This window comes from Phyllostomus hastatus, unplaced genomic scaffold, assembly GCF_019186645.2.
Source record: "Phyllostomus hastatus isolate PE091 unplaced genomic scaffold, TTU_PhHast_1.1 phas_scaffold_129, whole genome shotgun sequence".
NCBI lineage: Eukaryota > Metazoa > Chordata > Mammalia > Chiroptera > Phyllostomidae > Phyllostomus > Phyllostomus hastatus.
In genome coordinates, this window is record NW_025334009.1 from 16,037,069 (window position 1) to 16,064,145 (window position 27,077).

Here is a 27,077-nt window from a genome sequence, read left to right on the forward strand (position 1 = left end):
TTAAGTCTGGGATTTAAGTTCTCTTGAAACTTCTGCTCGCTAAGAAAGTGGAACAGATGTGTGTCATACATTAAATTGAATGCTTAATATGCGTAGCTGGGGCTTAACAGCCCGATTATATGGGAAGATGTTAGTTCAGGGCTCATCATCGAACACTGATTTATTAGAGGCTCGTCTGTCTCCAGTGGTTGGTAATCAGCTTCTTTCGGAATATTGGGGAGAGTTGAAAACTCATCTGGATTACTGGGAGACAAGGGGGAAAGGAGTTGCTGAGCTGCTTCTTGGCTAGAGGTGTAAACTCTTGTTTTCTGTGGGTTAAATAAGGATCCTTGTGGGAAGTTGCCCAGGCTGGGAAGTGCCACTTCATTCTTAGAAATGCCTCCTCAAGATCTGCGTGCAGCATGTGGGTGATCTTTCTCAGCCATCTGTTTACATTTTTTTCCTTAGGGGACTCCCTTTGCCAATGCTAAAGTCATTTTCTCTTTTTAAGGAATTTTATTTCAAATGAAAACCGTATTTAAGATTTGAAACCTAGTGCTGCATGTGTGGATAGTTACACCTCCCTTTAAAGAAAAAAAAATGTGGTACCGTGTGTGTGTGTCGGTGCCCTTTGTGTTTTGGGATGACCAAATAGAATGGCCATCAAAAACTACGAACAGATTCTGCGTCTGTAGATAGAGACACTCTTGGGAATATGAGACTATTCCTTAATGTTTTATTAGTCTGGCTACCATCAACTGACTGTATTCAATTCCAGTGAACTATTTTTCATTTAAGTTTTTAAGTTGTGGGGTGACAACAGCATGTTATAACTAAAAAGATAGTTTGAGATTATTATATTATTTGTGAACAAAAGGACATACTCAACTTGAACATAGTTACATATTTAAGACAAGACAGAGTTTGGGAGTAAACCCAGGATTTCTTTTGGTCTAGATATGAAGACAAAAATATCTCAAGCATCCTTTTATGTCCCAGGCATTTTCTATCAGCTTTCTCCCTAATGAACCAATCTGAATGACATTTGTACCTGGTGGTGTGTGCTGCTCTCAGGGGTGGAAAATTTAGACCAAAAATTTTAGGGCGAATCTCTTAAATAATTTTCAAGCTTCTATACATTTTTCTTTTTGAATGCTATTTGAGTGATTTAGCCAAGAATTGATTTACATTTATGTACTTGAAGCAATTTAAAATTTTCTGGATCATCTAACCCTATAACAGAGGTTAAAATTGTATTTTTTTAAAAAAGAATTTATCCCTGGATCTCAATAAAAACAATTATTCCCATGTCTACTCACCTGGCAAGAATGAAGAGGTTAGAAAAATTGCATTCATTGGGCAAAGAATTGAGCACTTTCGAAAGTTGCATTTTTTTTTGGATGAAAGACTGTTTTCAAATTAACTGGAATGGGGAGTTGGAACATGAGATAATGAGATATGACAATCAGCTTAAAAAGCTTTATGTTGGCAGTTTTCTCTCTCCTTTGTATGTGTTTTCTGCCTCTGTTGTCCTTTTGTATTCATTTATTCATCCATTCTACCAACACTAACTGACTTCCTATATAGGCTGGGCACTGTGCTGATTCTGAGCTTATAAAACAGATGAGCCTCCCATAGTCGAAAGTGTGTCATCTCACAGAGGAGACAGTGAAGAAAATATACCTATTTAATTCTTTAATTACTATTTTGATACGTACTCTGAAGAAGGTATCAGACACTGTTGATTCTGTAGCCGTTCCAAACTCCTTCCCTGCTGTCTCCCCAAACTCATCTCACCAGTCTCCCTTATAGTTAAGAGTCACCATGTGACACTGACATGGCCAATATGATATAGGGGAAATGTGATGGGGGCTTTTGAAAAAAGTTGTACTTTTTGCGAGGTGATACAAATAAGAGGAGAGCACTCTTCCCCCTTCCCTACCTTGAAAGTGGTTGTGTCACCACAGTTAGAAATGCAGGAGAGATAGAGGTGGGTAGAGCCAAATGATCTGATCCAAATGCCTTGATTTGGAGCTGCATGCAGGACAGGTGGGTTGAGTCCAACCAGAATGCAGCAGCAGAGGGAGCCAAGAATGGGGCTTTTAAAAGAAAATGCTTGGGGTTGAGGGTGAATAAAGGAGGGGTCAGTTTCTTGTTCTTTTGGACTGTTTCCACAGAGTTTCAGGACCTGAGTCAGGACAGTGGGTTAGGTAAAGGGTCAGGCTGTCCCCAGGTGCAGGAAGGTCAGTCTGATGGCCGGCCATTGTGGCTGATGCCAGATACCTATTGTGCAAGATGGGAGAAAGTTTCAATTAAGCCTTGAAAGCTGGCCTGACCCTTTCAACCACATGGTGCATGAAGTTCTCTGACCTTGTAATCATAGACAATGAATGACACCTAAATGAAAAGTGAGCATGCACAGAATGGCAGAATAGAAAGTGGAAACGTCTTGGTCTTGGATGATGATTCTGCAATGTTGTGTTAACCTTGGAAGTGCCTACTTTCAGACTTTTTGTGATATGAGGTAACTAAATGTATTTACTGCTGAAACTACTTCCATTGGGTAATCTGTTACTTGCAGCCAAATACACTTCTATCTGATATGGAGAATAGTATGCTACTCTGAGAATACATAGTAGGAAGATCTGAAATACCCCTCATGGAAAAGATATCATGCTCAGAGTCCAAAAGAGAAATGTCCTTTTACATTTTAGATACTAAAAGAAGTCCATTGTTGTTGGAGCACAGGGAATAATGCTAAGACTGGCATGGGGGATAGGACTAAAAGATTAGGCAGTGGATAAAACACGTAGGATCTTAGAAACCATTTTCATGATTTTAGACTTAATCTTCAAAACGATGGAAAAATTTTTTTAAAGATTTTATTTATTTATTTTGAGAGAGGGGAAGGGAAGGAGAAAAAGAGGGAGAGAAACATCAATGTGTAGTTGCCTCTCACACCGCCCCCCCCACTGGGGACCTGGCCTGCAACACAGGCATGTGCCCAAACTGAGAATCAACTGGCAACCCCTTGGTTTGCAGGCCCGCACTCAATCCACTGAGCAAAACAATGGAAGAATTTTAAAACTAGGGAGTAATCTGAAAAGATGTTCATTTAAAACAATGAATTGGAAGGTGGGTAGGAGTAAATACAAGAATAAATAAAGGCTTGCAGTATCTAAGGAAGAACTGATAGTAGAGGAGATGGAATAATGTGGTGAGATTTAAGATATATTTTTGCTATTAATGAAACAGGGCTGAATTACCATTTGTACATGGGAGATGCGAAAGAAGCAAGTGTCATTGTTGGCTTTCTGATTAATGATACAGCAACTGAGTGCAAGGTCCTATTTAGGGAGATGGGAATTGCTAAAGGATGAGAAGATCTGAAAGTGAAATATCTTGATTTTAGCACTGGCTCTGTTGAATTTGAGATTCCTATGTGCTATTCAGATGGAGATGTCATGTAAGCACTTGACACATGGATCCAAAGTTAGAAAAACAGTTGTAGGCTAGAGGAGTATATTAGGGAAGTGTTGAGATGTAGATGATTTTGGAGATCATAGGCGTGGGATAGATTGCCTTAGGAGGAACTTTGGAGTCAGAAAAGTAGAAGACATAAGAGCTTAGCCCTGAAGAATGTCAGAGGCTAAAGATTGGATTGAAGAAGAACTCACAGTGAAGAGTTGGAATGGCTAAGGAGGTGGTGGGAAGATCAGGGAAGAGTGATGCTAACACAGTTGAGAGAAGAGTATCATGAGTATGAATGACTGTCATCCTTTGTGGCAAAGCTTAAATATTCCTTCTTAAGGGTTCCCAGGCTCCACAAGGTAAACTGGCATCTCCCCATTATTTGTTCTCTGACCCTGTTCCCTTCCTCCGAAGTACTCACCGTGATTTGTAGTTATGATTTCTCATGTACCCATTTTCCCTCCCCCTAGAATGTAGGCTATATGAGGGTGGGAACTGTGGTATGATATTCATCACTGTATTTACTGCGTGTAGCAAGTTTTTACCAAACAAGGAAAAGATAAATATTTGTTGAAAAACTTAATGAATAACTAAATCAACAGTCCTCTGAAATAACTACCTTCTTGCCAACAGTAACTAAAGAGTTTCCCATTTCTCCCCTACCCCAAATTATTCCTTTTGAGAGCTCTGATTAAACAATGATTAAAATTACAGTTGATGAGCTTTATTGCCTAGGTCCTTACACAGGCTTGAGCATGCCCCCAGCAGTAACTGATGAATAGTGATTTTAATTTGGACTTACTTCTCCAGTTAATGGAAGAGGATAACTCCAGTTAAAGAAAGCAAATTACTTAGTAAATATGCTCCTGTTAAGGGAAAAACTAATTCCCTAATTTGTATCCACAAAGCCCTTATATTCACAGTGCTGCTTTCTTGACTGACTAGCTGGTGGTGTTTTGCATTTTTAATTTCCTGTGTTCGCAAAGAAGACTGCTGTAGAAACAAAGCCAAGCTGTTGCTCTTGAAATGTACTATCACTAACCCTCTTTGCATCATAGAGATAAAAAGCAAATCAGGGATTTTTAAAACAATTTTTTTATTATAAATAGGTTGAGTTCAGATGTAGATGCTGGATCGACGTGGCTGTTTTGGATCCATGACAACTTTGATGCTTTGATCTAAAATAAAAGGCAATATATTCTTAGAATGAGTTGCATGGGTGTAGGGAAATCTCAATATTGGCATTTTGATTTTTAGAGTTTGTTAGAAAGACTTTTAGTTTTTATGCAACCTAGCAGATACATGAGAACGTGAGCCCTGCTAGTCAGATGACTTTTTGAGTATGGATTATTCCTCTCCACTTGTACCTACCATTATCCAATATTAATTCACAAGGACTTCTTGTTTAACCTATCAGCTACAGACTATTTAAGGGACTTTTTTAAAGAGAAACTATTGATACCTTGAATTTTTAAAATTATGTCCATTTTTATAGGTTTATTTCAGATGTAATGCATGTTTATTATAGGCAAATCAGAAAATTTAGATATGGAGAAAGATGAAAAAGAGATATAGAATACATAACTGAAGATAGCCTTCAATATATTTTCTTATGCAAATATACATGCAAGTATATCCATATGTACACATATCTAATCTAAAGAAAACTGGTGACATATTTTGCTTTTAACATGCTTTTTCTGTTGAACAAAACTGAGCATTGTTCCACGTCAGTGTTCATTGCATACATTTTTAATAGCTGCACAGTATTCTATAGTTTTGATGTACTATAACTAACTTGACCATCCCAATTAGATTGTTTTAATTTTTGGCTATTATAGGTTCAACTGCTATCTTTGAGGCTGAATATTTGTGCACATCCTTTATTATTTCTTTGGAATAAATTCCTGGAAGTAGGAGAGTTCTGATCATCTGTCATGATACTATTTTATGCTTGTTTCCTAATTTTCCTTCTAGAAACTTTGTGTAACTTTTCCATCTAGAAAGTTGCATAACTTTTTAACTAACAGTATGGATGTGTGTGTGTGTGTGTGTGTGTGTGTGTGTGTGTGTGTGTGTTATGGGATCCCCTTTGATATCACAGGGGTATTTAGCTTTGTTAATTTAGTCATTTGCACACCCACACTTACAGACACGCATGTAAATACTTTTCTTCTACTTTTATGTATTGACCTATTTTATCCCTCCTTCTCAGGGATCTTCTTTGAATAGAGGTATTGACATGCAATTCTGGGCTACCTAGGTTTCAAATGATAAGATGGAAAAAAAGAGTTAAGCTTGCAATTCTTTTCCTTTCATCTTCATTCTAGAGAAGGCTAGGAATGTAGTCCCTGGTTTTTCTTTAGGAAAAGGAGCAGCAGGAAGTAGAAGAGTGGGAGATTTATTCAATACTATTGAATTGAATACAGTGCAGTCGGGCACTGCAGTGCAAAGAGAAAAGAAGAAAAAAGAGACCAACACCATTTCCCAATGTGGTCCCCCAGTAGAAGGCAGAGAAATTTCACCAGAATTCCACGCCTGAAAAAATGTGCTATCTCTCAGTCCATTTAAAGTTCTATTCAGAATGATAATTGATATTGCAAATGACAACTATGAATGCCATTTAAAAATGTGCAAGACAAGATTTATCAGAGAACTATAACAAACTATATCTGCTTTTGTGAGGGTTTCTTTTTCTAGCTTTTGTTTTTTCTCATGGAGTTCCTATAGAAATGCCACTATTTGGTTTGAAAGTATTCAATGATCTGATCATAAAATTTTTTTTCATGCCGGAGAATATTTATGATCTCATAAATTTCTTTGAATGATAGCTTCCTATCTAATGGAGCAAAAAAGGAAGGAGATATACATTTAAAACTGATTAGAAAGAAGAAGCATTTGACTTGTAGAAGGGACATTACTCTCCTGTGGTTGATAACTGTTTCAGCTGAGAAAATTTTTCTTAGACTTTTCAATAAGGTTGGGAAGTATGTAAGACTGGCAGAACTGATCAAGTTCATGGTTAGCAAGTAGCCCTTTTCTTTTTTAATTCCTGTTTTTAAGTTGTAATAAACAAACGTTAATTTTATTTTCACGAGGCTTTTGGAAATTTGTACATACACATATTTATATGCATGCATCACATTAAATAAAACCTCACATGGTGTCATTGGCAATAATGAATATTCCTATTATGTCTGCTTTCCTCCTGCATGAGGTAAAGAGATACAATAATTATTGTTTGAGTTACACATGTTTGAAATCCGTGTCTTTTTCCACTAAATGAAATAAGAAAATTAGAGTTTAGGGTTTATTTGTTGTTACTGAAATTGTCATTAATTTTAACAAGGGGATTTATACTTTGTTTTGGATCCATGCCCATATTAAATCCTTTGTGAACTATGGCTCCAAGGGGTGTGTTATTGCATAATTATTCTTATACTCCTTGATTTCAATTAATAGTTATCATCTTGTCATAAATAGGCACAAGTCCCAGTGAAGGACCTATACCACGGCTCTCTTAATTATCTGTGTAGTAGATTCTGTGCTACCAAAGGGCAGAAGGGGACTTACTCATTGCTGTAGACCACCTGTTTAGTATAAAGCCTGACACTTGAGTAATGCTCCATAAAAATGTTTCCTGAAATGACCTTTGTGTCTTTTTCCAAAGCATCCAATTTTAATGTATTTCAAATTTGTTACCTGCAGTATGAAGTAGTAGTTTCACTATAATTGCAACCAGCTCTCTTTCAAAGTCTCAAAAAGATCCCTTCTCGCTAGTAGGTTAAGAATTTGTTTGTGACTGGTGTAGGAATTACTTGTTTTATCATATGGCATGATATATCCATTGCCTCCTCACATCTCCCATTTCACTTTGGCACTTTAAAAAAAAAAGCCTTTACTCTACACCGTGCCAACATTTGGCCTTTTATCTACATGCCTCAGAGACCAATAATAAATCAGTGACTCATACTTTCCTTTCTCAGAGACCATATTGTCTTTCCCCTAGGGAGTTATTTTTGTTTTAGTGTCTAATGATGCTGGTCTTTATTGGAGACTGGACAAGCGGAAGAAATACTTGCTTTTCTAAGGTTCCCTGGGTCCTCTCTTGACCCCTTCTAATACACAGAATGACATAAACAATCTGCCAGATTGCTGGCGGTGGCTGCTGGTAATGTAGGATGCAGCATCTTGGCCAACCGTTTCCCAATTTCATCCTTGAGTTCCTTCAAACCTCTGGGTGGCTGCCACCTGGTCCCACTGATTAAGGTACATTTATTTAATCAGTTTGACTTAGATGAGTTGGGGTGTTGCCCAGAATTAGATTTAGTATCTTCTTCTTTTCTATTTCTGGAGAACCCTAAGAGTATGTGAATCTCTCTGATATTCTTTTCTTTGCAGTTTGTAACTTATTTTCATTGTGTATGCTATTACAGCTGTTCCCACTTTTTCTGCCTTTCCCCATCTCCACCCAGCCCCCCCTCCCCCATCCCTAAGTCAGTCCCCATATTGTCCCTGTCCATGGGTTGTACACAAATGTTCTTTGGTTAATCCCTCCACCATCTTTTATCTTGTCTCCCCCGCCCCCCACAACACACACACCTTTCTGGCAGCTGTCAGTCTGCTTAATGTATCTAAGCTTCTGTTACTATTTTGTTCACTGGTTTATTCTTGCAGGTGAAAAATTCATTCTTTATATCAGCCATCCCATTTCACTGTGGAGCCCCAAGCTTTGCTTCCCTGCCAATCATCACAGAACACTTCAGATTTTCTAAGAAATGACCAAAAAGGAAAAATGAAACTCTATCTTTGCATCCTTTTGTCAACTCCAATTCGATAAAAATTACCTACTAAAAATATCTCAGAAGGAGGATTGTGTTTACAGATTGAATATTTTCTCACCTATCTTGAAACAAAACTGATTAGGGTCTCAAAGTAGTAGGAAAATTATGTAAGTTAAAATCTAAAAAAAAATGAGAAACATGAGGGTAAGTGTATAAAAGGAATCCTGGGAAAAAATTCATGCCATAGTGAGCATGCTACACCTGCCTCCGTGGGTAGGCCAAAATTTGGTTTTAGCATTTTTAAAGCATTCCAAGCATCCACCTTTTTGTTTCTTTTGCCTCTTATTTTACTATTATCGTACTGCAACAAGCCTTTCCCTTCCATTCCTATTTTCTGTTATGATGCTTGGGAGCCTTTTGACTTCTTGGAATAAATGTTGCATTTGTTTCCCTTTGCACAATTCTAGTTGTCAGATTTGTCATTTTCCAAGAAAACTATCTAAAAACATACCTGACACTCGTAATTACACTTTCTAACTTTGTCGTTTCGTGGCCAAAATGTTTCAGGGAGTCAGTTTTTTTAGGTTTTTCTTCCCCGGTAATTCAAAGGGTCAGTACAAGTCCATGTGAATAAGAGAAGTATTAGAATTTTGTCGATAACTCAGAGGTGGTAAATATGCATTTATGTTATATAGACTTTTCATAAGTGTACCTATACCCTAATTTGTACAGAAATTGTTACTGGCATACAATAAGGAAATTATTTTTAGACTGAGCAAAAAGTAGAGAACTAAAATAGTCACCATCCTTTTTATATTGAAGGCGCATGTATCTCATTCAGCAAGCACATGTGCATTTACATTCATACCTGCCGTAGGCCCTTATGATACTAATGATAAATATAATCTAGGGAGCTGTATTAATTGCAAAAGAAATTCAATCTCTTCTCTGGTAGTTTATTCTGAGGGCTGTTTGGGAGTTTACAAGATGTTGGTCTGTTTTTCAATGAATTATTATGAAATATAAGAAAAATATAAAATTTGTATAAAACTTAAGGGAAAATCTTAATTTATGATCATAGTAGGAATCATCAGGCAATTCCATGCAGATTAAAACAAAGAGCAGGAAACCAGAAACTCCTCATGTATTCCTTCCTGTTGTTGACTTTCTTGCTTTTCTTTTCAGTGTTGCTTTGCAGTTATGTATCCTTAAATAGCATAGTTTACTTTTGCCTGTTTGAAATTTGTATGAATAGAAGCATACACTATGTACTGTTTTTCATTTGTCTTTGTTCTTGTGGCTCTAACTTACCTCTTGTCCATAAGATTAATATATGCTGTGAAACAATCCGATGAGTGTGCATTTCCACTGTTTTATGCTATCCCATATAAGTGTGTCACAATTTGTTTATCCATTTTATGTTGATGGGTTATTCCAAACTTTTGCTTTCATGAAAACTTTCTGTGAATATTTCTGTGTACATATCTTTATTGTTTGCTATATCCCTGAGGTTTTATCTAGTATAAATTTCCTTCTTCTTGAAGACCATGTTTAGGGATTTCATAATGAGTCAAAAGGTAGCATATGCTCTTGCACTTGGCTTCTTTAAAAATATCTATTTTTTTCTGGAGATAGAATTCTGTCAGCAGTTTTCTTTCAGAACTTTTATAACTTTGGGGGTGGGCATGCTAGTGTTGTGTTAGAAAGTTAGCTATTTAGCTGTCATTCCTTTGATGGTAAAATGACTTACCTGACTTCTTGTAAGATTCTCAGACTTTCCTTAATTTTCTGCTACTTATCTGTAGTGTTTTAAATATGGACTTTGTTTAATTTATTTTGTCTTTGCTTCTCTCTGTGGCATCCCAATTAAATGTATATCAGAACTTCTCACTGTTTTTTCTGTCTCTTACTCTTTTTATGTTTCATAATTTTGTCTTTCCATGCTTTGTTGTGGACAATTTTTATGACTTACCTTAAAATTCACTAATGCTCTTACTAGCTATACTAACCTGCTGTTTACACCCTCTCTTTTTTTTTTACTGTATTGCGTCTTTTCAGTTTTACGTCTTAGTCTTTTTCATATATATATATGCATATATATATGTATGCGTATAAATATGTCTTTAAGCTCTTGATGACATTTTTAAGATCAACTTTTATCTCTATAGATATTCTAAAGCTAGAATTATAATCTGCCTATGCTAACTCTGAGACCTAGATTCCCTCTGGTACTATCCCTGTTATTTTTGTCTGTGATTTTTGGCTCTCACATTGGCTAGCCTTATAATTTTTGATGGCTTACTGAATATTTAATTTATATTTCTTCATAGAGGTTTTTTTTTTCATTCTTTTGGACATCTGGGGGAATTAGAAGTCCAGGACCAATGCTTGAAGTTTTCCTGGATCTCCAGAATATAATCTTTACATCTATATAAGGGTGGGCACCTCTGGGTCCTGAACAAGAGAAAGTATTTACTGCCCTTGCTAACACTGAACACCTTCGAACTCTGTTTCCTGAAGCCATTGGCACACCCGCTGGTGAGCAGATATAATGGTGATATGCTATGTCTCCGTACATGGTGGACACCATCTCTGCTCCCTCACCTCTCACCATCTGGCTCTTTTATTAGCTGTATTCGCTCAGTTGGAAATTTTCCTGGAATAGAAACATCCCTGGCTTAACTCCTCAAGCTCCATTCCTCTTCTGTACCTGCCAGTGGGTTATTTCTCTCTTGTGTAGGTCTACTCTGCTTTTCATTACATGCATTTTTATGTGTTGTTACAATGGTTTCTGTTGTCTTCAGCAGGAACACTTCCAGTTCATCTAGTGCTTCATTGCTAGAATTGATATGTGCCCAGTTTTGGCTTTTTAATAATCCACTGTGTTCAGTGCTGCCCGTGGGGGGAAGCATTTGTTAATTTATTCATCTCTCATTCAGCCTGCAGATGTGTCCCAGCTCCTATACGTTAGATGAGTAAGACATGATGCCTGTCCTAAATGAACTCAAAGGCTAGTGGGAGAAGTGGCATTCAAGCAAATAATTCAATATAGTATTCATGTAATTATAGAAGGAAGTAAAAAACAGGTGTTAAAGGAATGTGAATCAAGTGAGAAAATGACCGTGTGGAAGAGGATGGTCTAGAAAACTTAGTTACAGAAGGGTTGACTATTAAAATATCAGTTATCAGTATTTTTACTTTTAAAGCAATATATGTCCACAATAGCATAGAGTGAAGCATAATGAGGAATATAAAAGTTACTTACAATCTACCAGCCAAATTATTTAAAACTTCCTTGATAGATGCATACTAATTTAATACTATGTGTATTAAATTGGTTAGTATAGATTAGTATATGTTTTTCTTCCATAGCCAGCATTTTCCCTTTTTATCCATTCCTACTCCTTATTTTAATCCAAGAAACAGAGGCACTTGAGTTTAAAGAATTTTTAAAATACTCATTTCTTTAATGATGGTCACCATTATTACGGAAGCAGTTAATCTGGCATCTTGAGTCCAGTTCAGAAGTGTACGCTCATGAAGTTACACTTTTGTTTTAAGAAGTCCTTTCTTATGTTAAAGAGGCACAATACCTCTTCCCCATTCCATCCAGATGCCTCTAGTCATCATAACTGTTCCAGTCATCCGTGACTTCATTGGAAAGATGGGAAGCTAAACCTGCTAATGTTGCCATCTTCGTTTGGGAGACAGTAGTATTCAGAAATCTCATTCAGCCATGGCTCTATTATTCTGTTGACAACTCTTTGTGACACACAATACCTATTTAACTGTAGGAAAATATTCAAACAAAGCCAAGCTTTCATATGTTATCCCATTTGATGTGCTGGATGAGGTTCAATATTGCACAAAGCTGACATATGAATGAGGGAAAATTGGAGATTGTCTGAAGTGAAAAGAAATTTTTTGAAACATTGAATTATTTGCTTGAATTTTATTTCTCCTACTAGCCTTTGAGTTCATTTAGGACAGGCATCATGTCTTACTCATCTAACGTATAGGAGCTGGGACACATCTGCAGGCTGAATGAGAGATGAATAAATTAACAAATGCTCTCCCCCACGGGCAGCACTGAACACAGCTGATTATTAAAAAGCCAAAACTGGGCACACATCAATTCTAGCAATGAAGCACTAGATGAACTGGAAGTGTTCCTGCTGAAGACAACAAAAACCATTGTAACAACACATAAAAATGCATGTAATGAAAACACAGTAGACCTACACAAGAGAGAAATAAACCACTGGGAGGTACGGACAAGGAATAATTACATTGCTGTAATTATTGTAGTTTCAAAATATTAAGTCTTCATTCACTCTTTTTAAAGAAATCATTTATTTTCATCAGCTTATTATCCCAAATGAATTATGGAAACTTTTTTTAAGACAAAAATATTCTACTGAGCTCTTCTTAGGGTTCTTAGGGTTCTATTAAACCTATGAGTTAATTTAAGGAAATGTATCATCTTAGCATTATATCAGCCATCCCAGCTGGGAACATGGCATACCTGTCTATTTATTCACATATCTTTTAATTCACATAAGTGTTCTTTTTAACTTTTTTATTATGAAAAACTTCAAGCATCTGCCAGAGCAGAGATAAAGTCCTAGGCACCCATGGCATGCCTTTAGTAGGAATCAATTCACGTGTAATCTGGTTTCATATCTATCCTTTCCTACTCTTCCCTGTATACTTCATTAAAAAGTCACAGGCACGGTATTGTTTTACCTGTAAATATTTCAGTTCCACAGACTTATGATGTTGTTCTCATAGAGAGCCTACATGTGTTTGGCTGGTGTTATTTATACAATTTTATGTTTGTTAATATCACTATATAGAGAGTCTTTCGTAATCTTCTAACTGCAAATGCTGGTATAGAGAACAATTGTAAAATATTTATATCCAACTGCTTTGCTGGATTTCTTATAAATTCTGGAAGATTTAAAGTTATTCTCTTGTATTTTCTAAATATATAATTATATCAGTATATAATTGTAATTTTATTTTCTTCCTAATATCTCAGCTTCATATCATTTCCAAATATAATGCCCTGATAGAATTTCCAAAAATATATTCAGTAATAATAGTAAATAGAAGGCACTTCTTTCTTTTTTGTGAGTTTATTAAAGTTGCCTTATGATATACATTCTTTATAAATCCTCTTGAGAAATTATCTAGGAATGAGTATTGAATTTTACCATGTTTCTTTTTACTATCTAATAAGGTAGCTCTATTATTTTACTTTTTGAATGAAATTACATGTATTAATAGATTTTCTGCATTACTGACTAACCTCATTTCATTGCAATAAGTTGCTTTAATGTACTGATGAATTTGTATATTTCAATTTTGCCTCTCTATATATGTGATTGAGCTACTCTGTGTGTGTGAGCGCATTTGTGTGTGTGTGTTTTGTTGTGGTTGGATTGTATTTTGAGTGCCAGTTTTAAACGTTCATCTTTACTTTAGAGTAATTGCTATAGCATACAGCTCACCAGTTTTTAGAAATGCCCAGAAAAATTAGCCATAAAAGTGTTGCTGAGAAATTTTGGAGGAGATACTTCCTTAATGGAATGCTCATTTTTCCTGTCTTTATTAAACTATTAAGAATTTCCCTGTCAATTTTGATAACTTATAATTTCTCAAATATTTAATATATTTTATTGAGATTTTCAAATATATTATAAGAATATATACCATCCCCTAATTGTTTTAATCCTATATTTATTTTATATGTTTACCTAAAATAAAAATTTTAAAAACATTTTTCTATTTTTTCTGATTTTATATATCTTCTTAGGAATCACTTCCTACACTTATTTTTCAAGTCACACCTTTATTAAACTTATTTAATTGTTTTTCTTTGTCTCTTGCTTTTTAAATATTTTGTTCTATAAGAATACCATTTTACATCGAGGCCCGTTTTGCCTCAGCTCCTTAAATTTTGTTTTAGAGTGTTCTCATTTAAATTATTTTCCAATTAATCTATAATAACAGTTTTGATTTAATCTCTGAGCTAAAAGTGATTTATTGAAGGTATTTGAATCTACCAAATGCTTAAGATGTTACAAAATTCTGGTTGGTTTTACTATAGTCAAATAGTGATCAGAACGAATCCATAGATCAAGAGTGACAGATTTTTACCTTTTAAACTCAACAGTGACTCTTGAAAGGATATCTTACCATCCACAGTCCATTTTTAGTTTTCATTTTCTTTTCCAAGTAGACAGGCTGCAGAACTGGGGAGGGGAGAAAAGTGTCTGAAAAGGAAGGAAGTGTTACGTATGAATGTGCATACACCCAGGGAGGGCAGGAAAGAACAGAACTTCCTGGTAAGTGTAGGACATACAGGCATTTTTTGTCTCTTGGTTCAAGTTCTAGGTGAGACTCAGAGAGTTGGGAAGGCTCTCTCCTCCCGTCTCTCACATTAACGAGGTACAGCAGAAACGAGATAGATGGCAGGGGAGTCAGAGTGGCTGGCAGGGAGATCATCCGAAAGCGACAGAAAGAGAACACACGAGGGAGCCTGGAAGCAGGGGCAACAAGGAGCATGACTCGCACAGTGTGACCAGCAGAAGCCATGGCGGGTCTTCAGGTGCAAGCAGGAAGACGGAAAGACCATCTAGAGAGGAGCTGGAGCTGGAGCAGGTGGTCCGCACAAGGACAGCAGAGATCACTCTGGAGAAACAGGTTTCACTCCCACACTTCAGTGTGGGGTTGGCAGATTTAACAAATGAAAATAAAGGAGGCTCAGTTTAATTTGAATTTCAGATAAACAATATATAATATTTTAGTGTAAGTATGCCCCAAATATTGGATAGGATACTATTTATACTAAATTTTTTGTTTTATGAAATATTTGTGTAATTCCAATTTAATAAGGTGTTTGTATTTTATCTGGTAAATCTCCTCAGTGGCATTTGTGAATGCCACAATAATGTTAAAGAGCAAGAGGAAGAAAACTCTCAGAGGAAATGTTTTATGTCTAAAAGTTTTGAAAGACCACTCAATTTGATTTTTTCTAGGAGTGACCAGATTAGCTATTTAGCTTTAGAAATAAATTTAGTTCCAGATCATAAGTTTTTATGTTACAGAAAAATGAAACATTATTTTTGTACATCCCAAATGATATAATTTGGAAATTCATGATAATTGTATTTGTCTTTAAGTTTATGTGTTGAGTAAAATATGGCACTTTGCAGTGTAAATATGCAGTAAAATATAACATCTTTGTGCAAGTGACCAGCACAAGCTAAATTCATATTCTTCAGTGTTAATTCTACATCCTGAGTCTTCTCCACCTGTGCTCCAATCAGCTGAGACCAGGGGAATGGGATAGGAGAGTGGTATAAGGTGACCATCTGTGTGATTGAGAAGAGAAGTACGGGGTCATTGTGAACTGGGGCAAAGCCTAAGCTGTGTCTACTGTAAATGTCTTCCATCTCCTGCTGTGACAACTTACCAATAGATTGCTGAGTTTTAAAGTGGGTCCAAAAACTGAAAAGAGCAGGGAACATGGACTGTGTCTTACCCATCTCTAGCTCCAGCAATTATCAGAAAGCAGTTCATAGCTTCTTTTTTTATAAGGCTACTCTCTTTCCAGCACATTTCGTTATGCCTTTGTCTTGCAGTAGCACATGTCACTATTATACGTCCTTTGGACCTTATCTTGACATGTATTTTCTCTGTTTTCTTACCAGTTTTAGACAGCACCATAGTGCAGATTAAACCCTTGACATCCAATTACAGAAATACCAATGCATTCATTTAGAGTACTGTCGGAATCTTTGTGCCATTTCAATAACCAATTTGCCAGAGATGTAGTGAAATGCAATAAAATACATAGCATTTCTTAAGAGCTAGGGAGAACCAGGAATTTCTATATAAGGGAAAGATTGGTTTGTGCCTCTGAGATTGCAACAGCAAGCATTACAAGGTTAGTTATTCTCATAAGCTTTGTATTCCAATTATTAAAGTTATAGGGCCCCTTTTGCTTAAAGTCTTCAGTCGAGGTCCAAGAGGAAAATCTCCAGGGAAGTGGAGTTCTTCAGATGTCTCCTTAATTTGAAAAGATTGTGATTGGAGAAATGACTAACCTGTCATCAGTAGTGAACTAATGGAGCCAGGAGTCTTAAATGTGTTCTAGAGTCCAATCTTGGCTTTACTGTTCAACAATGAATTAATGTGAGCCTTTAGAGTTTAACATTGCCTCTGTGAGGATCCCCCCCACTGCTACCAATGCCTCTATTCATAAGAAAGAATAAGCATTTTTGAGAAAGGTTCTCACTTATGTTCAATAAGTTATCATAATTATTTAGAACCAAAAATGTTATTCATAGTGCCAGGCTAGATGAGATCATAGAGAAAACATATTGTCCTTCATGATTGCACTAATTCCATGGATGTTTGTAAAGCAGGGGAGAAAGAAGATATTTATGGTTCATTTGAGGTCACTCTGGGACTGGGACCCTGTCTGTCAGTCCACAGTGTCTTTCTAGAGGGTATACCGGGCATTGTTATGTTTAAAGACTATATTTGTGATAGGATATGGAGCAGGAATAGGGATAAGGCCTTCAACCCATGTTGCTTGTGCTGAACAGCCAGTTATTGAGATGTACGGCCTGGGGGTAAAACAGGGCAAGGTCCAGGCATTGACATGTGCCAAACACCTACAACTGGGAAGGAGCATGATGGAGATGGGTCTGGGAAGTGACCTCAGGCTGCATATGGAGGCTTTGGGCATCACATAAGAGTACATTCATTTTCCTATAGGTAGTTGTGCCCTCTGTGTGGAAAACTACATACTCTTTTCATGCCTACCTGAATCCTACTTTTTCTCTCATAAAACTCTGCTTAAGCATCAACTTTCCTAGGGGGTCTTCTTGCTTTCTTGGCTGTTTTAGAGGTCTTCTTTTTATCCCAGTGATTATTTAGTGTATATCACAAAGTCCTTTATGATAATACCATTAGCCTGTCATCTCCATTGAACTAGAGGCTCCTTAACTCTTCTCATGTCCCATACAGGCATTGACAATTGTGATGGACAGATAAATGAGTAGATAAATATAGTAAGCCATTTAAACCCATATCAGTTCCATGAGGTGGGTTCTATTACTCTGCCTACTGTAAAAACGAGGAAACTGAGTTCAGAAATCATAAATATCATGCCCAAGGCTGAAAAACTAGTAAGGGTGGAACTTGGATCCAGAGCAAGTTGGGCTCACTCTGCAATTCATGCTTTAAACATGCAGCTCCTATGTTCCCAAATCAAGATGACAGGTAATGGAGCAACCTCACATCCTAACTAAAACGCTGAATTTGAAAGTCATCATGATGTACAGAAGTAGAAACTGTTGATTTAGAAAGATAAAATTTGACTGATTAATCCTCATAGAACTAGTACAAAGTGAAATTCTATTGGTACTTATTTTGCTAATTCTAACTCTTTTCCTCAGACCCAGCGAGGCTGATTAAGGTGACCTGTTAATCTCCTCCTAACTCAGTTCTGTCCCCAGACCTTGCCAGTAGGTTTTTCTTATTGATTTCTCCTCTTGTGGCTCAAGTGTGTACAGAAATTTTTGTGGAAACAGTCATTGTCTCTCAGGATTTGAAGTTAATATAACTGGTCCAATGTCCCCTTCAGGACATTAGAGTTCATCATAATTCTTATATCTGGAGACCAGCTGAGCCAGAGAATACTAGAAGTCACGTCCCTCTGCTTCTAACCCACCAGAGAACCTTCCTTTCTGCCTTCCTTCTTCCTTCCTTTCTTGTTCTTTGACCATGAGTAGCTTCTACTTGCTGTTTGCATTTAATGAGTTTCCAGTTTGAAATTCATAGCCCTTTCTGCCACATTATTTCAGCAAAGACCCATTACAAATGACAAAATACAACCTTAACATAAAGCAGAAAGTGAACTCACATTTAACCAATTTCATCACAGAATAATTTTTTTTCTTCCCGGGGTGTTGAGGGAAAAAAAGGAAATGAGAATTTGTAAACCAGCATGAGTCTGGATCACCAAATGCCATTAGAAGGAAAATAAACCATGGCAACTTCATTTTCCAAATTAAGTGTTCTCTTTTAGAAGCTACATATTTACTGTCGGAAGGGATTAAAGGCTTGCCTTAATAAAAGTGGAAGATAATAGGTTGGAGCTTTTGGGTAAATGTTTAACTCTTCCTGCCTGCAGAGATTTGGAAAACAGTTGCCTTACAGAGTGTGTCTCCTCACAGGTATGTCTCAGAATAGGGGTCTGCAAACTATGGCCCTTGGCCTAAGTCCAGCTTGACACCTGTTTTTGTAAATAAAGTTTTATTGGAACACAGCCATGTCCATCCATTTAAGTATCCTATATGGTTGTTTTTGTGCTTCAACCACAGAGTTGGGTAGGTGTGTCACAGTTTATATGGCTTACAAAACTGAAAATATTTACTAACTAGCCCTTTACAGAAATTGTTTGCTCATTTGTATTTTAGAACACCCAGAGGGGAGGACTTTGCCTTTCCCAGTCACAGGGATCACAGTTTAAACCAGGAAATTCCAGGATTAAATATGATTTCTCAGCAGGTAAATACACCTATGGGCTGAGAAGGCCGGCAAGACTTGTGTTCAATTTTGCTTCTGCTTGCAGCTGCCCCGTGTGACTTTGACAGTTGCTTAACTTTCTGAGGCACAATTACCATATTTGCAAAGAGGAGACACTTCCTATTTTGAAGAACTGCTATGACATTAAGTGAGATCACATTCAAAATTGTACAGTGCATTGCCAACCATGTAGTTGGCACTTAGCAAATACAATTTATTTTTTCCTTTTTATGTGTCTAAATTGAGGAGTGAGCCACAGGTGAACGCACAGATTCTTCTACCTGGACAAATGTCCATCTGAATAGTAGAAAAATTCTTTGTCATTTTAGTACATTTCTGTATTTTATGAGGAGCTTTTGAAAAAAATGTTTTTGTCCAGCACCTGTTATGTTCTATTCAAGGGTTTTACCAAGTGTTTTCTGATTCATCTTCAACTGTTATTTAAGGCCAGTTTTAAGTAGGATTCCCCATGGTTACGGTAATAGCAACAATTTCCAACAACTCTTTAAAGGGATTTATACAAAGAAGAGCAGGGAACTTAGGCTTCAGAAATTGCCTTCCTGCACAGCATTTTTCCCTGGTATAAAATACATCTCTTCGCTATATTCCAAGCCTCAGAGGACAGACCTCTTGAGGATGCTCGAACTCCAAGGAGTGTAGGCCAGCGGCCTTGCTGCTGAATGTGTGAAATTCCATTTGAAGAGAAACCAGGCCCTTCTTAACAGCATCACAATAAGCTGGAAATATAGATTGATTTTGTTAAATAGTGTGTCCTGGTGTAGAATGGCTAGCTCTTCTAGCCTCAGTCCAAGACAACACATTGCTCTGTGTCTGTTTTGTACAATTTGAAAGACACCATTACTTTATGTCTGTTCATGTCTATTTGTCTATTTGAAGAGATGCAACTAAGCCACCTAGACTGAAGAAATATGTTCAGTGTTAATAAATGTTTCTTACAGACATTCCCTTAAACCTTGTACCACTAATATTTATCCCCAGGAGGTGGGCTGCTATGCAGTATCATTATCTTCAATTTACCAATGAATGAAATAGACATATGATGAGGGGAAGTGATGTAGTTGACAATTATACAGTAAATGCTCAGAGCCCAGAAGCAGCACATAACTACTGGACGTTTTTGATGTGCACACATGACCAGGTGTACCAAGAAATTGGCAAATAATCTCTCCCCTTTCACCCTCCTTCTAGCATGCCATTTGGGCATAGCCATCACTCCCGGTTTTATTGTATTTCCCATCATATTTTCCTCTTGGCCTTGATCTCTTCTTTTTTTCTCTTTCTCCCCCTTTTTCTTTCCCCAACTCACTCATGTTTCCCACCTCCCTCATCTCTCCTGCTTTCTCCTTCCTTGTTTCCCCTACTTTCTCTTTTTCTATCTTAATCCTACCATATTCTGTTTTTGTAAGTTGCTTTAAATGCTTTTGGCACAAAATAGGCTGTAAATAAATATATATATGTGATAAAACCATGGAAACTCAGACTTGGAAGTCATGCAGGAAGAGCAAAGACTACAGTTCTTTCCATTAGAGCTGAGTAAGCCAAGTTTACTTATTTCTATATTAATATCATAAAATATTGAAGAATAATGCTTTAATCTGTATCACAAAAACATAGGCAATTAAATAACTGAATAGATTAAGATTTGGCTTTTTTTTCTTTTGCACATCATATCCATGCCACAAACTTTGGACATGTTTCATAGATGATTAAAACTCTAGCATTATCCATAGCCCACTTACATTCTCTTTACTTGAGTGCATAGGAAAAAGTCATTTTTCACTTGTATTCACCTACAAATACAAGTTTGATAATGGATACTAATAACACACAAAAGTAAGTCAGATAATCACCTTAGTTTATATGCTCTTGTAAAAACACATCACTTCAGAGTTCTCTAATCTCAACATGAACACAATGCTAACTGAAACTTCTGGACCAGGATTTTTCAGTGTAAGACTGAAATCATCAGAGTAGTGATTTTCAATCCTGGCTGCACATTAGAATCACCACAGAAGCTTTAAAAGCATTGCCCTTACCCCATACCAGGGATTCTGATTTTTTGGTCTAGTAAGAGCTCTTCACTGGTATTTTTTGCTAAGCTCTTCAGCTAATTCTAATATTGACGAGGGTGAAGAACCACAGTCCTAACTGGTCTTGAGTTATATAGTCAATTGTAAATCATATCAACTTTTCATTTTCTTTTTTAATGAACAATCAGAATAGAATGGAATAGAAAATATCAGTATGCAATTCAAGTACTAATGATGGATACTATTCCATTAAGCTTTTATTTCCATTTCATGTATATTAGGATGGATACTGTCACTGTTTAAAAATTATTTTTAAGCCGTGGCTGACATAGCTCAGTGGATTGAGCACGGGCTGTGAACCAAAGTGTTGCAGGTTCGATTCCCAGCCAGGGTATATGCCTGGGTTGCAGGCCATAACCCCCAGCAACAACACATTGATGTTTCTCTCTCTCTCTCTCCCTGTCTTGCCTCTCTAAAAATAAATAAATAATAAAAAATATTTAAAAAATTTTTATCTTTAAAAAATTATTTTTAAACAGTGGCAGTGTCCATCCTGATAGCCAAAGTTGGAAAAATACTGCTTTAGAATATCTTTGATGAAGAAAGTATGTTATGTTGATATTCGCCTAGAGAAGATCAGAAGATGTCCATCTGTTCCAAGAGAGGAGCCCAATGGCACTATTTTTAAATCCTTGTAGGGCGGGAAGTGGTATTGTGGTGATCTCTGCACTATCAAATGTTTCTTGTGCAGTTATAGAAGCACTTACATATCTCTAAGACGCTGAGCCCAACTTTCTCCTGTAAGTACCATCAGTGCTTAAATTTAAGGTGCATTTCTTAAAAATATGTTCTATCCTAGTTTTCTTATTTTCAGATAAGCTCATTCTAACTCTTAGCTGTATTTAAGGAAGATTTACACTTTAGAAGAAAATACAAGATCTAGGATTTGGCACTAAAGTACTCTATTAGTTGTCTGAACATCACCGTCAGGTCTCTAGGCCTAGAACTCAACAAAACTTTCTGGAATCCCCAAGGAGGCATTCTAGAAGTAGAAGTGTGGCATTCGTATTAACACCAAGCGCTCAAGTACTCCAGGATAGTCAGTGCTTTTCACAGATTATCAAACCTCCAGCCCCTATGATTTCATAGCAGTTCACGGGATGGTAAGGCAGAAACTCCCATCCAGAAAGCTAGTGTGTTCCCAGACTCGCTGGCTGCGCCCCGTGAACGAGGCCCTCTCCTTCCTTTGCACCTGTACTTGATGAAAGTCTCTGTTGTCGCACAGGCGCTGAAGGACTACTCTTTCTTCCTGCCTTTTTCGCTGTAAATTGGCTGTGGAGCCACTAGGCGGAGGAGCAGCTAGGGAGGCAAATGGAGAAGGGTGGTGAGCTGGAGAGGCTGTGGCCTTGAGAGGCCCGGAGTTTCCTCAGCTAGGGATTCGCCGGGGATGGGACCAGAAGAGTTGTTGTACCCAGGGTTCGTGCAGCGCCCCCTTGTGCCACACTCCTACCTTGAGCTGGGGCACAAACTTGTAGGATCTGTTTGCTGACCTAGAGTAATACACACAGTGGAAAAGCGATGGTTTTAAAAATACCTCAGATGGCCCTGGCTGGTATAGCTCAGTGGATTGAGTGCAGGCCTGCAAACCAAAGGGTAACCTGGTTCAATTCCCAGTCAGGGCACATGCCTGGGTTGCAGGCCTGGTCCCCAGCTGGGAGCATGCCAGAGGCAACCACACATTGATGTTTCTCTACCTCTCTTTCTCCTTCCCTTCCCCTCTCTTTAAAAAATTAATAAATAAAATCTTTAAGAAAGAACCCTCAAATGCATTAAAGAAAGGAGTGATTGAGCTCAGCTATGAAAAGTAACTTACAATAATAAAAAAAAATAACTCCCAGCCCAAAGGAGGAAGACAAATACAAGATATATATCATGTAAAACCTTTTCAAAACATTCTGAGTGAAATGATATTTCCTCAGGGAACATACTTCACAGAGTACTGTGTATTTAAAAAGTGTTACATATAAGAACTGAAATGAAGCAGGAGTACAAATCACTTCTTTTCCTCCTGGAAATCTAGCACATAGCACCCAGAAACTTTCCAGAATCAGGCCACCCATTGAGCAAGTGTGCAAAGGCAGCTAACAGAGTGGCAGCATTTCGAGACAAGGGAGGCTGACATGAACTTTTTACAAGAGAGACTCGGAAATGGCAGGGTGACAAGCTCCAATATGTCACCACGCGGCAGAAGAGAGCAGAGCAGGCTGTTCACCAGTTCTTCAGAAGTCTGAGCGCAAGCACCTTACATATCAGCAAACTGCCATACCTACCATCTTCCGGAAGGTGAGGCGTGAGGAGGGAAAGGAGGGGAGTGAGAACTGGAGAATTAATTGGAAAGCTAGGCAGAGGCTGATCTCTGGGCGAGTACCAATGACTGGGGTGTGTTTGAATGGAATAGGAAAGAAAGCTGAATCAGTTGACTGAAAAACAATTCAGGGCCGGTAATAGAAGCCTAAATGTCAGGATGTGAACTTCCTGCAGACGCTGAAGCACGATGAAGCACGGGTGTCTGGAACTAGCCTTTCGGGCGGCAGAGGAGAAGGCATTTGCAGCAGATTTGGTGGAGAGTTCAAGGCAAACAGTGGCCCTTCCTCACAAATAACCTTTCTCTCAAGCTGGATATGACACCAGATGATTTTAACAATTTTCTACTCTGACAGAGAATGAAAAAACTGAAACAGAAGGAAATAAATTAAACCAATAAATACTAAAGAGAGGGGTCAAAGAATGCCATCAGAAACGTGAAAGTGGTCTAAGGAATCCACACGTGAAAGGACACGGGCTTTGGATTACAGATGCACTTCTGTAGGGCGCAATGCAGAAGCAGGGGGCGTAGAGGTCCCTCCCTCCCTCCCTCCCTCTCTCCCTCCCTCCCTTATTTTCTTCCTTCCCTTCCTTCCCATAGTTTTTTCTCTCTCCCTTCTTTTCTTTTTTCTTTCTTCCTTCCCTCTCTTTTTCCCTTCCTCCCTCCCTTCTTCCCTGTCTTCTTCCCTCCCTTTCTCTCTCCCTCTCTCCCTCCCTCCTTCCCCTCTTCCTCCCTCCCCTCCCCATTTCTCTCTTTCTCTTCCTTTCTTTCCAGGCTATTCATGACCCAGGCTAATACCCTGGCCCTTTCCATGGTTCAGTCTGATTTGGGCACTCTGGGGGGAACGACACTGGCATCATTGTCATTTGCTTACTCTATTCCCTTCACCCCACGCTGACTGCTCAGCAGTCACTCAACACATCCTTTCTCCCCTGTCTGAATAAGGAAGCTGAAGACAACTGGACAAGTTCACCTGGTCATTGGATGGCTTGCTAGTCTCAGTCTACCTATTGCTCAGCCTTGCACACTGTCATTTCATACTCTGCTCTTTGTGTCTTCCATGCAAACCACGCTGATACTTAGAAAGACCCGCAGCATCTAAGAAGGCTATCGAATGTGATAGCTTAAACAAGGTCAGGATTAGCTCCCCTTGGAGGATACAGACCATGGATAATTCTTCCTATGCTCTAAGAGTTCTTGTCATAGCTTGAATACATTCTGTCAACATGGTCCATTTCTGTGGATACCCTCCATTAAAAAGGGAGAGGTTGGTGAGTGGTGTGATATTCTTATTTCATAAACAGCGATGCAGTCTAGAGCTGGCCCCCGATTCTGCGGTTTGCCTGGGGAGAGAAGTAAATCTAAGGAAAAATAGCTGGTGGCAGTTGGGGGTGGTGGTCAGGGGTACAGGAATATGCAGGGGAGAAGGCTGGTGGGAAGGATTTTGATCAAAAACTGAGAGGTATTCCCAGTTAACATTTTTTCACTAAGTTTTCATAGTATTCCTGTGTAGTAGGTAGAGCAAGTATTATCTCCATTAGGTCGATGAGAAAAATGAAGCCCAAGGTGGTAAGTGACTTGCTTTGAGCTCTGACACCAAGTGACGACATCAAAAGCCGTATCCACATCTGCTGATTCTCACTTTATTCTGCCAGAGCAATAATGAAGTTTAAGTTGGAATAGGTACACGAGCCTGCGAAAATCCCATGACCAGTCACTCTTACTGTGGCTGTTAATATCCTTGGTGACTTGGCTATTTTTTACCTTTACAGCCTTCCTAGCTATGCCCTACTTCATTAATTAGCCCCAGTGATGCTGAATTAATTTCACCTTCTCTTCTCCTACTCAGCGACTCCTTATCTCCTGCTTCAGCTCTCAGGTGACACATTTCTTCTTTTGAAGAACCCTATCTAACGTCTCTAAGTTAGTGAGCAATGACCCTTCTTCAAGCTCCTTAGATCTTATTCTTCCCCCATTCTAGCACTGCACTCTAATTGCCTGTTTTTCTGTCCCTGTCTGCCTCTTAAACTTCTTAAGGACAGTGACACCACAGCACCCGTGCCTACCATAGTTTTTGGCATATGTTAAGGCTCTCAAAATGTTTGCTCAAGAAATAAAGTATCAGAAGGTATAATCCTTTTAAAAATTCACTTTTATATTCTAGATTACAACCAAGCCTTTCTGCTATTTGCAGCCTGAATTTAGTTTCAGTCCACAAATGGTAGCTTAGATGCTTAGGATTTCCATTGGGATTGTATGCCTGAACTCCTGGCCTCATACTGCTTGTTATAAAATAGTTCTTCAGTACATAATTCTAGAATGAATTAGTTAGTACACAGGTGATTAATATGCCCATTTCCTGGGATATTTAATTCAGACAATGTCTTGCATGTAAGTAACAGCGATAGAGGACAGAATATGGGAAGAGTTTTTGGTAGATTTTTTGACAAGCTGAAACTGATCTAGCCTGTAGAAATCAAAGATGACTTGACTAATCTTGACAAGGAAAATATACACCCTCCTGATTTATTATGTCTTTTTAGTGATACCCGTAAATATCACGAGAGTCACAAGTATTTAGAAAAATCTCAGAATACTTCTTCCACAAGATGGTACCACTAGTAAGACCTGAGGTCATATTCACAGGAACAAAGCTAAGGGCCTGAAATGGCATGCCAGTTGCTTTGACCTTTAGTTTGATGCTTCTTTGCTGCCATTTCCCATTTTGCCAATTTCTATCTTTAAGAGCTTGTGATGAGCATTTATAGGGCACTGTCTTCCACAGATATTTAAGAGCTCACTATAGAGAGAGTAGAACGTAATGTGTAAAGAGCTTAGGCCTTGGATTCATGCAGCCTTGGATTTGAAGCGCAGCCCTACCACTTACCGGCTGCATGATTGTAGGTCATTCACCAAACTTCGCTGTGTTGCAGTTTTTTGACACTTAGAGTGACATTGACAAAATGAGTACCACTTGAGTTGTAAATGAGTTCACACATGTACAATGCCTAACACCTAGTAAGGACTTGATAAATGTTGGCTCTGGCCCATGTTATCATGTGCTAGGTTAGGTGTTGTGAACACAACAGTGAAAAGGGAAGTGACGGTTTCTGTGCTCCTGCAGTGTGCTTGCCATCTGCTCTCTTTGCTGTATAATCCAGTCTTCAGTCTTCCTCTGCTTTACTGTGAAGGGGGCCTGACTCCCAAAAGCCACATTTCCCAGGCTCCTGTACTAACTGGCTTCCTGCTAGATGTAAGCAGCAGAAGTTTCCAACAAGAGATTGAGGTTGGGAGGCCAATGAGGACTTGCTGCTTGGGTAGCAGCGTCAACGTCTCTGACTGTCTCTTTTTCCTTTCACATTTCTCTCCAGCAGAACCTCCTGATGTCCTCACAGGCCCCTCTGGAAGCCCTGGTTCATAGGCTTCTTACCAGCTTTCTTCTGTAGGCATGAGGCCAATACAGAAGAAACTAGAGCAAGAGGGAAAAGGCAAAGTCCAGATTTAACCCTAGATCCAGATGTGCCTGGAGATGTTATATGTCTGGATTTTTAAAAATATGAGCCTATAAAAATGCCCCCCTTTTTTTGCATAAGATACTTTGATTGCATTTCTTTTACTTGCCACTGGAAAGTTCTCACACATTGTCTACTAGTCATGAAAACTGTTGGAGCTATCACACTGTAAAGCAATTGGTATTCTCATTGAACACTTGTCTCTGGAATTTGTATAGCTACTGTTTATTGTCCTGCTAGGCTTAGCTGTATAAAGTTGAGCAAGATAAACATCGTCCTTCTCTTTGATAGTACAATGACAAATTAAGTG

At 38.1% G+C, this 27,077-nt stretch overlaps 1 protein-coding gene across 2 annotated transcripts in view; it reads left to right on the forward strand.

The window, feature by feature from the left end:
* GADL1 (glutamate decarboxylase like 1) overlaps positions 1-27,077 on the forward strand; it is a 159,235-nt gene that overhangs the window by 53,495 nt on the left and 78,663 nt on the right. The gene's annotated exons all lie outside the window — the stretch shown is intronic.